The 11,391-nt window shown below is 43.8% G+C and overlaps 1 protein-coding gene across 2 annotated transcripts in view; it reads right to left on the bottom strand.

Annotated features, from left to right (window-relative positions):
• HIPK3 (homeodomain interacting protein kinase 3) overlaps window positions 1–7,361 on the bottom strand; it is a 67,040-nt gene extending 59,679 nt beyond the window's left edge. The window contains exon 1 of one of the 2 annotated variants that reach the window (XM_041469385.1): window positions 7,031–7,361. The gene's annotated coding sequence lies outside the window, so the exon portion shown is untranslated. The remainder of the gene's footprint in view (window positions 1–7,030) is intronic. The other variant, XM_041469386.1, reaches the window with a different exon arrangement.
• Window positions 7,362–11,391: the final 4,030 nt, after the last annotated feature.

The following is an 11,391-nucleotide window of genomic DNA, read 5'->3' as shown; positions in this document are numbered from 1 at the left end:
CTGGACAAAAACAAACAAGCAAAAAAAAAAAAAAAAAAAAAAAAAAAAAAAAAAAAAAAAAAAAAAAAAAAAAAAAAAAAAAAAAACAAAAACAAAAAAAAAAAAAAATATAAAACAAACAAAAAAAAAACCAAACCAAAAAACCAACCAAACAAAAAACCCAAACAACAACACCACAAAATTCCTGTTCTCCCCACAGGACCTGCACATTAATTCTACAGCAGCACACACACAAAAAACCTGTTGAGCTCATTGAGTCTGACACGCAATGCAAAAATTTGCAAATCAGGCTCTCCTGCACCAAGGGGGTGAATAAAACTTTCCTACACATTGAAAACTACCTGGTAGTAAGTAATATTTGAGTTAAAACTTTGCCCACATAGGTGGAAAAATCAGTCCCTCTTCCAAGAAGACCAACAATGTCATTATCAAGTGGTTACAGAGTTGTGAAGACAGCACACCTAGAGCATGTTCAACTTCCTCTGCAACAAAAACGTCAGAGTAAATAAGAATGTTAGCCTTTATTTGTTTTAAAACTGACTTAAATGTAAAACAACAAAGGCATCTAATCCCACACACTTATCTTGATTGATCTTTTCCTGCTGCAGTTTTCAGGTCAGTTGCCCTAGCTACATCCAGTAACAACTCTCAAACATACACAGACTGAGGTAAACACACACACACAGTAAGCACATGTTTGGAAGGTATTTTTACACATACACAAACAGAAAAAAAAACCTCTGTGAAGCCCCAGTATTTTTCCCATAATAAAAATCCACTATTTAAAAGTGGTTTGAATATTCTGCTTTTACAGAACAGCTGTTTTTCTTTCCTTGTAAGCAAAACCATCACGAAAATAGCATCGGTTGCTTGCAGAAAACAGCTGTATAAATTGGACATGGCATTTACTGTAGAACAGTAAAGAAAAAATAGAAGGAAAAGGTGTTTACCCCTTCTTTCAGCTTTCTAAGGATGTAGAGAAGCAGTATTTCCTACAGGTAAATATCAGTGCATTAGAAATCCATTTTCTCTCAAAGAAGGATCAGCCTTCTGCCTCCTAATGAATCAATAACTGTAATAACCCATATTATAATGCTTCCCAAAGCCACCAGGGCAAGAAATGTTTCCCCCTCCCCGATGCAAAGAAACTTCCTGATTTAACTACACAGAAAGAAAAGAAAAATTATATGCAGCCTACAACCCACTACCTGGAGGCTACAAAAATACTGATAAATGTGCATTCATTTTTTCTCTGTTGTATTCCCTTCCATGTTTAATAATCTTTCCACTTGTAGCATAAATAAACCTTTAACAGCCACTCTTGTTTTAATCTTCAGGAGAATGTTTAGACACCTCTGTGACAGAGTTTTAAAAACACATCTAGTCTCAAGCAGCATTTGTCACAAAGAGCTCCCAAAGCATTTCTTGGGAAAACTTCCCACCATGTCCTCTAGCTGGGCTCGGAGCTGACACAGTCCAAAGGAAGAAGCCAGCCCACAGCATCATTAAAAAAGCCATAAAGAAAAGTTATTAAAATCACTCTTTAGTATCTCATGAAAGCAATCTGCTCCTATTAGGCTGAATACCAACTAATTCTGCAAATCACAAAATAAGTCAGTATTAAAAGGAAAGAGGAGACCAAGAGCTTTTTTCTCCTCTTAGGAACAAATCTGGTTTCTTCTGAAGGGCTTCACAAGATCTCAAACATCAAAATTCCCATACTTAACAGATTCAAACTGTGAAAAATAAAGATTATCTAAGTACCTCTTCTACCCAAATACAATCCCTATAAATCTTCAAAGAGAAGCTGTGGAAAAAACTTCTCAACTGGAACATGCAGACTGCAGACAAGCAACCAAGTCCAACAGTTAAAAACAAAAAAAAGGGAATAATTGAAAGGAAAGGGGTAGGAAGTAGCAGATGACCGAGGTTTCTAGGAGAACTCAAGAAGGAAGATGTTGACAAGACAATGATGCACATCAACAGCTTCAGTCAAAAAGGCAGAAAAGCATCTTACAAGAAACAACTACAAATCCTCCTGGAAATTGTGTAAGTTCCACCAATTGTGCCGACATAGAGAAAACCTGCACCATAGGAAAGAGGGAAAAAAATTAATATATTTAACTTAAACTAGTGGAATTTGTAGTAGTTGACATAGCAAGTTTTTTTAAATGCTGAGAAAACAAAGCAGTAAACATGTTGAGACTGTAGAAACACAAGAGATGGAATATTTATTCTATCTACATGTGAAAAAGTAAATTAATCAAGCTTTAGAAAAAATTGTGTATGGATTGTTTCATGGATACCTGATAGTAGTGGTTATTCACGTCTTCCAAACGGAGCTTAGATCCAGTAAGAAAAACTTATTTCTTCCCTTATAAACTTTCTAATGATTATTGGTATAGAAGCTGTTTTCTCTCTGCATTTTTGCCTTTATAGGTGATCTTCCTCATGCAGCCCTTGAGCCTGCACTCGGTCCCATCTCATGCAGGCAGGCACTTGTTTCAGCCTATTCCAGCAGGAACAAGGAGAGGTTCAGGTGTCAGCTGACAGCCAGAGAGCCAGGGAGCAGGCCTGCAGGGATCTGGTCACGCTAATAAAAGCAGCAAACATCTCTGCAATGAGGACACTCCAGCCCCACACAAAGCACAGCTGCACCACTTATTGCAGCCCCAGCTGAAGCTGCTCTCCTGGCACTTTTTCCTGCCCAGGGACCAGTTTTGCCATCTCACTTTGCCACTTCAAGACGAGGTCAGCACAAAGCGAGGAGATCCATCTCACAGCTCAGAGTCAAACAAAACTGAAGAAAACCCCTAAAATAACCCAAAGCAGGTTTTCCCTGGTACTGGTGGTTGCTTGCCCCAAGGCAAGCTAACAGCCAAGCCAAGCTTGGTGATAAAAATCTCGCCTCACCCAGCAATTTAAGTTCCTTGGAGGTTCAGTGTCCTGGTGACACAAAGAACAGCTGCAGGACAGTGGAGCGTGGTGACCCAGAGCAGCTGAGCCTCCAGAACACAGGAGAGCACCAGACACTCAGACCAGTGGGTTATGAAATCCAGCAGGCCTGGAGAAGTGGCCATGGGCACCGTCAATCATCTCCAAAACCTCCTCCTTTCAGGGTGTTTGTGGGACTCAGCACAGGTATCTGGAGCTGAGCTTTCCTGCCCAGAAGTTTTCCAGCACTTACTCTAAATGAGTGCTTACCACAGCACCACATGTATCCAGCAAGTGATCAGACAAATAACAGCAGACTTTCATTTGGCAGTAACTGACTTTTTACATTAAAAATGTTATTTGTGCTTCATTTGTAATGTGCTTTAAAAGTCTTCTAGAACTGTTACATTATTTCTGCAAGAATGAAAAGCATGAGTTTAAGATTACTGATTTTAAAGATAGCTTTTCTGATGGGAGTGCCCCTCCTGATATGCAAAAAGGAGTTTCTGTACGTAAGAATCCAATTATTTTTTTAATACTGGGAGTTGCTGTAGCTTTGATCATCCTAAAAGATAGGAAAATATATCTTGTGTCTATTTTGTCTTTGAATGTTTGACTGCATCTTCTTTTATTGCTCTGTTTTGGAATTTGAACTTAGCATTTTCCTGTTATACCCAAATACTGTAGAGCATAAGAGAGCTGGATAAAAGGGGAAAAAATTATTATAGTCCTTACTTACAAAAAGGAATAACTTCCTAATCTTTTTCTAAAAACATAACATACTGCACAAAAAGTTTACACAATGCTGGAACTAATAAATATGTAAAGTTAACAATATTGGGAGAGGTATTTTGAAATTACACTGACTCCAAGTCTCAGCATAAGAAAAAAACCAGAACTAAACTACTTGAGTCTACTTGTTTAAAAACAGTTCAGCTATTTGGCTCTTCTTCCTTTTCTAAGCCAAACTGCTACACCAGAGATTAACGCCCTTTTGTCAGAAAGTTACCCACTATCAAAAATGGAGTATTAAAATGCTATATGGAAAAAAACAAAGTGATATACCATGAAAAAAATACCACAAAACTTTACAAAGATTATCCCCAAACTCCATCTTAAAACCAAGACCCACACCAACTCCTGCCATCTTTTTCAATATTCACTATATTGAAATAAAGCAACTAAAGAACTGGGGGAAAGAACCTAGCCTGTAGGAATACTACATTATCAAATAAAGTCACCAACTAAAATCCACTTTCACAGTTACATGTTGCTCCCCTGCTCACCTGTCACTCAAAGCACGGTGACTCTGAAGAAAACAAAGCTACGATTTCTCTAAAATTCTGTAAAAGAGGTAGAGGCTCTAAATTAAAGCAGTCTCTAAAGAGGGGCGGGGGAAGCCAAGACCAGGTAACAGGATTTTCCAGCCTTTATCCTTCATTATAGGTTATTTCAGGTTAAACAGAGGGTGCTCAGTGCCTGCAGAAGTCAGAAAAGGTAACCCATTACTAACCCATATCATAGCATCAGTTATTTTAGGCAGCTTTAAATAGAGTTACATGGTCATCTCAGGTGCACTGCACACACAGCAGTGGTCTGGAGCACGCTCAGGGCTCATCCTCACTCCTTTCCCCATGTTTGGTGCTGTGCTCAGCCAAGCCAAGGTTCTGAAACACAGTTTCAGATACCTAAAGTCCCATCCTATACCCACCCAAAATAATGAGCTTCTCTTTCAAGATCTATTAAAAGTAATTTGTTATTTTCCACTCCACCTCTGATTGTCAGTGAGGGATCCCAAGAAGTAGAATATTTCAGTGACCTAGGAACTTGGAAAACACAGAATGGTACAAACAAGCTTTTCTGAAGCCTAAAAGGTGGATACTATTTCACAAAATTCAACAGCAAACTTGTGACAAAGGAATGCTGGTAGGACCACCATGATACTTCCACATTTCCTCTTCCCTCAACCAAGGATCACCAGGTGATTATCAAGCCTGCTCTACCCAACTCATACTTCTGTCAGTCAGAGCAGTTTAATTCAGCTCTAATGCTTCTACAGATCAGATGAAATCATTTTATATATTCAGGAAAGCCGAGGCTGATCTAATAAAAAAAAGTAGGAAGGCTGCTCTGTCCTCTGCTTTACTCCCCAAAGTTCTGTGCAGAAAGCAACACTGCCTGCAGGAACTGTTCTGCAAGTGCACAGCACTCACATGCCACGGCACCCCACACTGCAACAGCAAAATTTAGCTCCACTAAAAGCAGTTTCTCCTGTGTTTAACCTTCCTCCAAAATACATGTTCAGACTCAAATGACAGTGCTGTTCCCGTTACCAACGCTGCTTTTCTCTCCCCTCACATACAAGAAAGCCAACCACAAAATTCCTGTTCCAAAACGCACTGCTTTGTCAAAAGGGCCTTTGTTGCCATGATGAGCACGCTGGCAAAAGGGAAAATACAAGAAAGAGATCCTATAGAGGTAAAAAGAAAACTACTCTAAAAACAGGAAGTGTGCAATCCCTTCAGAGAGGGGTACACACACCTCAACACGTGAGCTTGGAAAAACACAGCCTGACACTCCTACAGCTTTGGGTTGGGGTTTCCACAAGAATTTAGTGCAGTTAATTCTGTTCCACCCAGGGGCTGGTGGGCTAACCAACCCTCTGCCTCTGAAAGTGCTGCTCAGCTGCCCATCCCCTTTCACAGGTGCCATCAATCCCACAGATGCTTTTGGAAAAATCACCAATTTGTTTTGAAGCAACTGCTGCAAACTGGAGGGCACAAGGAGAAAAGCAGCACATGCAGATTCTAGTATTTTTTTTATCTGTTAGTTCTGAAAGATGAGTTGCAAGCTCAGTCTCCCTCCCCACACCCTGTCTTTGTCTCTGCTATCTTGTTATGCAGGAGCCGGTCTCATTTCCCTGTTTCCATAGGTAGTTGTTTGAAAGAGACGAGGGAGGAAACATGCACACGCAAAAAAAAAAAAAAAAAAAAAACGAAACAAAGAAAAATCACAAGCGCCGCAGAGACCCCAGGGCAGGGGCAGCTTCCCGAGCAATTTTTCAATGAAACTTTATCCCAGCTCATGGAATCCACCCAATTACAGCCCGCCCCCGAGCCCGGAGAGCCACGCACCACCACCGCAACCGGGACTGGAACACCCAGCCAAATTCACCCATCAAAAAAAAAAAGTTAATTTACAAGCACGAGCGGCGCCACACCCTGAGCCAGCTACTACCAGAGAAGCCCCCAGGAAGAAGTGGAGGGAGTGAAAAGTCCAAGGGCTCCCAACACGCGCTACCATAAAAGGTCCGCGGCAGCGCAGATAAAGCCATCCCATCGCTCCACCGGGATCGGTTTTCCCCCGGTAAGTCCGCGTTAACACTTTGCTCTATTTATTTGCCATCTCACCACGCCGCTTCGTAATACAGTATTGACCTATTTTCCAGGTGCTTAATTAATCTCTCTGCTGGCTGCCACGCTTGTTAGGCACTTACTGTGGGTATTTTAAACTTAGTTTATAGAAAGCTCTAGCAAATTAAGTCTGTTACGGAATTATGTCAGAAAGTCCTCGCAGTCCATCCCAGCCTTCCTACTTGGGGCGACATCAATCAGAGCCTAAACTTTTTGCAAACGATGTCATGGGAGGTAATACTGGGTAGAAAATAAATAATCACAGAAGAAACATGCATTGTTATCAACAGCTACAGCTTCACCTAATGTAATCATCTCTCATAGTAACATACTTCCCCACCATTTAAAGACACTAAAATAACTGAAATAAACAAGGCAATGCACAAGTAGGGAAATTGGAAATACACAAGCAGGAAGATGCAAAAACATCAGAGCGCCACATAATTTCTGGCAAGTCTAGCCCTGGAGTGCCAAAAAGTAAGTTAACAAAGAAACAAACAATTGCACTTTCTGACATTTTAAGTCAGATGTAACAGTTAGTAACAAAAGTATAGCCTCAAAAAAAGCTTTTTATTATATACGTGTAAGCACATAGCAGTGACGATTGAGGGCTTGATCTAAATAAAAATAATTTTTACACACTCATCACTATTTCCTACAGCGTTAAACACATGTAAACGCACCTGCCAGCTTTACAGTTTACACCACGACGAATCCAGAACAAACCCCGCACAATCCCTGCCGCAACCATTACGGCAAAGCCTCCGGCAAACAAACCCCTCTGCTTTCACAGAGCTCGTTCTTGGGAACTGACCAAATTCTAAAGCGTCCGCTTCCTTTCCAGTTGCTGTTAGTGATCCCGGCCCTGGGCACCATTTGCCGCCCCAGCTCCCCCCCAGCGCGGGTCTCTCCTCGGGGGTCAGGGGCGAGGGTCGCGTCCCGCCGGGACTGCCAGGAGCGCCCGCGGCGGCGGCCGAGCAGCACCCGGAGCGGGAGGAGCCGCGCCCGGGCGCCGCCCCGGGACCCCCCGCCGCCCGGGCGGCCCCGGCGCTCCATACAAGGCACGGGAGGAGGCGGCGCGCCCGGAGGGGAGAGGGGCAGCACCGGCGCTGCCGCTGGGAGCGGGCGAGGGGCGGCCACACCTCCCCCGCCGGGCGGCGGCGGCCTCGCCCGGCACCGGGGGCGGCTCGGGGTGGGCGCCTGGCCGCGCCGGGGAACGGGAAACTTCGGGGACGCGGCGGGGCAGGCGCCGTCCAGGACGGCGGGAAAGGGAAGCGGCGCTGCCCGCTCCCCGCCGCCGCGCTCGGCCAGGCCGGCGGCGCTGCCCCGGGCAGGGGGGTCGGCTGTGCCGCGGAGCCCCCGCCCGGCCCCGCCGCGCAACGCAGCCGCCGCCGCCCGGCGCTCGGAGCGCGCTCCGCTCCGCGCCCGGCCCCGCTCCGCGCTCCTTTCCGCCCCGCGCTCCCTTCTCCTGCCCTCCCGCACCGACCGGCCGAGGCTGCTGTGCAGCCATCACCGCCCCTGGCAGCAGCTCGGCGGCGGAGCCTCCTCTGCGCCAGCTGACGGTCCCCCCGGGAAGTCCTGGGAGGACAACTTGAGATGCTCCTATCGCGAACTCTCCTCTCTGCCCGCCCCGGTCTGTCGCTGCCTGGAGGAAGGCGACCTCGTGCTTCGTGGGGGCTCTCCGAGGAGCCCCGGTAAAACCCCCAATAATCCTCCGGTGCTGGCCATCCCAGTCGCCACACCCCGAACGGTGAGCTCTCCCTCCCGCCTCGGTAGCTGCCAACACTCAGTCACACACACATAACGCGCATAGCCACGAGCAAACTGGTGCCAGGACAAAGGCCTGACTCTCAGGACCTGGAGCTTAGAAGATGACACGGTGAGAATGAACATGTGAACCCCCGATTCATTTAAATGAGTGCTGTGGTCTTGTAAGACAAAGAGACGTCCCCAAGCCAGCCCTGAAAACAACCGTGAAGCACCAACCTTCCAGATCTGGTCTGACATCCTTCCCACACTAGCCCGAGCCCATCAGACACACCACTGGCTATAGAGGTAACAGGACAGAACAAAGGTATTGACCAGTTTGCATCCTGCATTACAGTTCAGCTTTTTGCCTTGCTCAACTCTTCACAAAATAACAGGATACACCCCCAGTAACAACATGTCCCTAATGTTATACATCACTTAAGTATTAGTGGTTTGTAAGGCTGGTCGGCTTCTGCAAACAGCATTCTTGACCCGAAATAGTGTTCAGCTGATGTGGGGCAAAAAAGGAATTACTGTTTGCCTATAAAGTATTTAGCCCCAAGATAAATCCTTGGCTACAGCTACAACTGGACATCACATGCTTCTCCACCTCTTGCCAAAAATAACAAAGAATTTCTTTATTTACTTGCACAACTACACGTACTCTGCTATTTTTTCTCACTACTTGTTCCAGTATTTTCAACATGTGTCTGCTTGATTTTAACCTTTATTTAGGACCAATCCTTGTAATAAAGATTGTTAGGATGTGAAGTCAGAATTTGAATTAATTAATTGGAGAAGCCAGACTTATTGTACGGAAGTGCTAAAACCTAACATTGGTTTTACTGCCACAACACCACCAATTTTCAGTCTTGTAAGGAATGAGCCATATAATTTAGGGCTGGGGAAGAAATAGGTGGGTGTCAATGGTAGTAAATTATAGCACTCAAGAGCTGCTCATAACATCTATTGCTTACTAATTTTAGAAATATTAATCAAGCTCCTAAAAAAATCCTACAGACTTATTTCTACACATTTTATTAATATATAAATAGACAGTAAATGTTGAAAAACATTCTTGTTGATTACTTAACCATATAAACTCTAAAATGCCTTAACAAAAAAAAAAAAAAAAAAGCACATTAAATATATGCTGATTGAATCCATACTTCATCTGCAAACTTAAATTGGTATATATCACCCCAAATTTTAATCCACTGACAAGCCTCAACATAATTTTTCCAGCTGTTTTTTAGGATCTATTTCTAGCAAATTTCTCATGTTTCACCATGCACCTTCCTCAAGTTTGATAACCAAAACAATCCAAATTCAGTTGTAAATTTGAATCTTACCAATCCTCTGCTAACAGGCAAAATGATGAATCCAGTGCTCCATGGATATATCTGCACAATTTTAACCAACTCTCAGAAACAGATTTTAATTTAGATTTAGAAAAGAAGGGGTGACTTTGGGCTCATTAACCTCTCTTATCATACTGTTCTCTCACTGGAGTTTTGGGTTGGTCACGTTTGGTAAACGACAGCACCTCCTGAAACATGCCATCGCTGTCAGTTCTGTCCTCATGTTCCAGTTTCTGCTAATTAGATCAAGCTAGACTTCCACTCACCTTGCAACAGGAGTATCACCAGCGTGTAATCAAACCCTCAAATCTCGCTGAAACTCCTTCAGTTGCTTTTGTGGAGCACAGCACCCCTCTGCAGATCCATTGTTTGTCCTTATTTCCTTTCAAGCTCCCTCAAGAAGCTCCCTTCTTTGGCAGCTGTTTCAATTAAAGGTTTCCCCACCATCAGGACTGAGGGCTGGCCAGAGCCAGTGTGAGCTGGAGTGATGAACCTCCCCTGTCAATGACTCCTAGGGATTACTTTGGCCACAAAATTGTTTTGAAGTGCCCACAAAGCACATTAAAACAACATTAGATGTATCAGCAAGCTTTAAATACTCTGATGACTGTTTCTATCAGGGGTTAAATCTGACTGTGACTGTGTCTGAGAAGCCCTCACATGACTTTTTTTTGTCACCTGGAAAACAGCAAACACTTCCCTGTCCTAATTTTCTCTTGGCAGGTACATTTGTGCTGGTAGGCAACGGAGGGGTTAATGTGGAAACTCCTGTTACACCTGTAAGTGGGCTCCTGATAGCGTTTGGAGGGGAGGGTTTTGTTTCAAAGTGCTTAAGTAACTCAGTGGAAGGAGGCTCTGTGTCATTTAGATTCACTTATGAAGTTCAGCACTGAAACACACACCCTTGTGGGCTCCTGTTCCTCCTTGTCTCCAAGCCTTTGCAGAGGATAAGCACTAGTTAGGTGTGAGTGCTCTGAGTGGAAAAGACAACCCAGAAGTTAGAAGAAGAGGATATTTCCAACAGATGTAATCTATTATGCAGCAAAAAGAAACAATCTGAGGACAAACAGCCTAGAAGCTTTTGGCAGAACACCTACCAATGACATTTTGTGCTATTTTTGTTACCAAAATCCCAAGTGTAGATGCAGACTGAAAATGCTTTGGCTGGAACAATTTGTTTTACTCCTCAAACTGCCATAAGCTGTATCATCAAAACACTTTTTACAGCCAGGATGAGTTGTTCATATCAGCTTATGGGTTGCTTGTATCAGCTTGACTCTTAATTTTTGAACAAGCTTGAGTCCTGAATTGAGCCTCTGCCACCAGAGGTAAGGACAGGAGGAGGCAAGACCACAGGGCTGTAATTCCATCCAGAAGGCTCAGAATTACACCAATAACAAAGGTGCAATTGCATGAAACAGCAAGGCACAGTGCAAAGGGACAGAACTGGCCTCTCACAATTCTCCGGAGCAGTTAAATTTCCCCAGTGATGGCTCTCCACTGAACATCCCATTCAGCTCTTCAGCTCACCCCGCAGAAAAGGCTTTCCTTGGGTCAGGAAAACACTCAGTGACTGTCAGAGCTGACACCAAGAGGAAGGCAGAGTTTTTCCTTGGCACCTGCATGGGAGAGCTGAGTTTTCTGGGCAGAAATTATGAAATCCAAACAACCCAGAAGCTGCTTGGCAGTGTGGTGTTGTGACCCCTGCAGATGTCCAGGCCTTCACAGGTGAAAGAAGCAAAGGTTCCACTCATATTTTTCTTTTTTTAAAACTTGAAGGCCACAGTCTTTAGTCTTTCCTACAGTATTTAATAATTTGTTAAGCAGAGAATTAATTCATGGATTCAAATTATAGGATTTGAAATCAGTATTTACTGTGTAATATTTTGTGTAGTATGTACTATGTGCTGTGTAGTATTTCACATTGGCTGAAA

Source organism: Pyrgilauda ruficollis, unplaced genomic scaffold, assembly GCF_017590135.1.
Source record: "Pyrgilauda ruficollis isolate IOZ18807 unplaced genomic scaffold, ASM1759013v1 scaffold230, whole genome shotgun sequence".
In the NCBI taxonomy this organism is placed as follows: Eukaryota; Metazoa; Chordata; class Aves; order Passeriformes; family Passeridae; genus Pyrgilauda; species Pyrgilauda ruficollis.
This window is presented reverse-complemented; position numbering and strand designations above follow the sequence as displayed.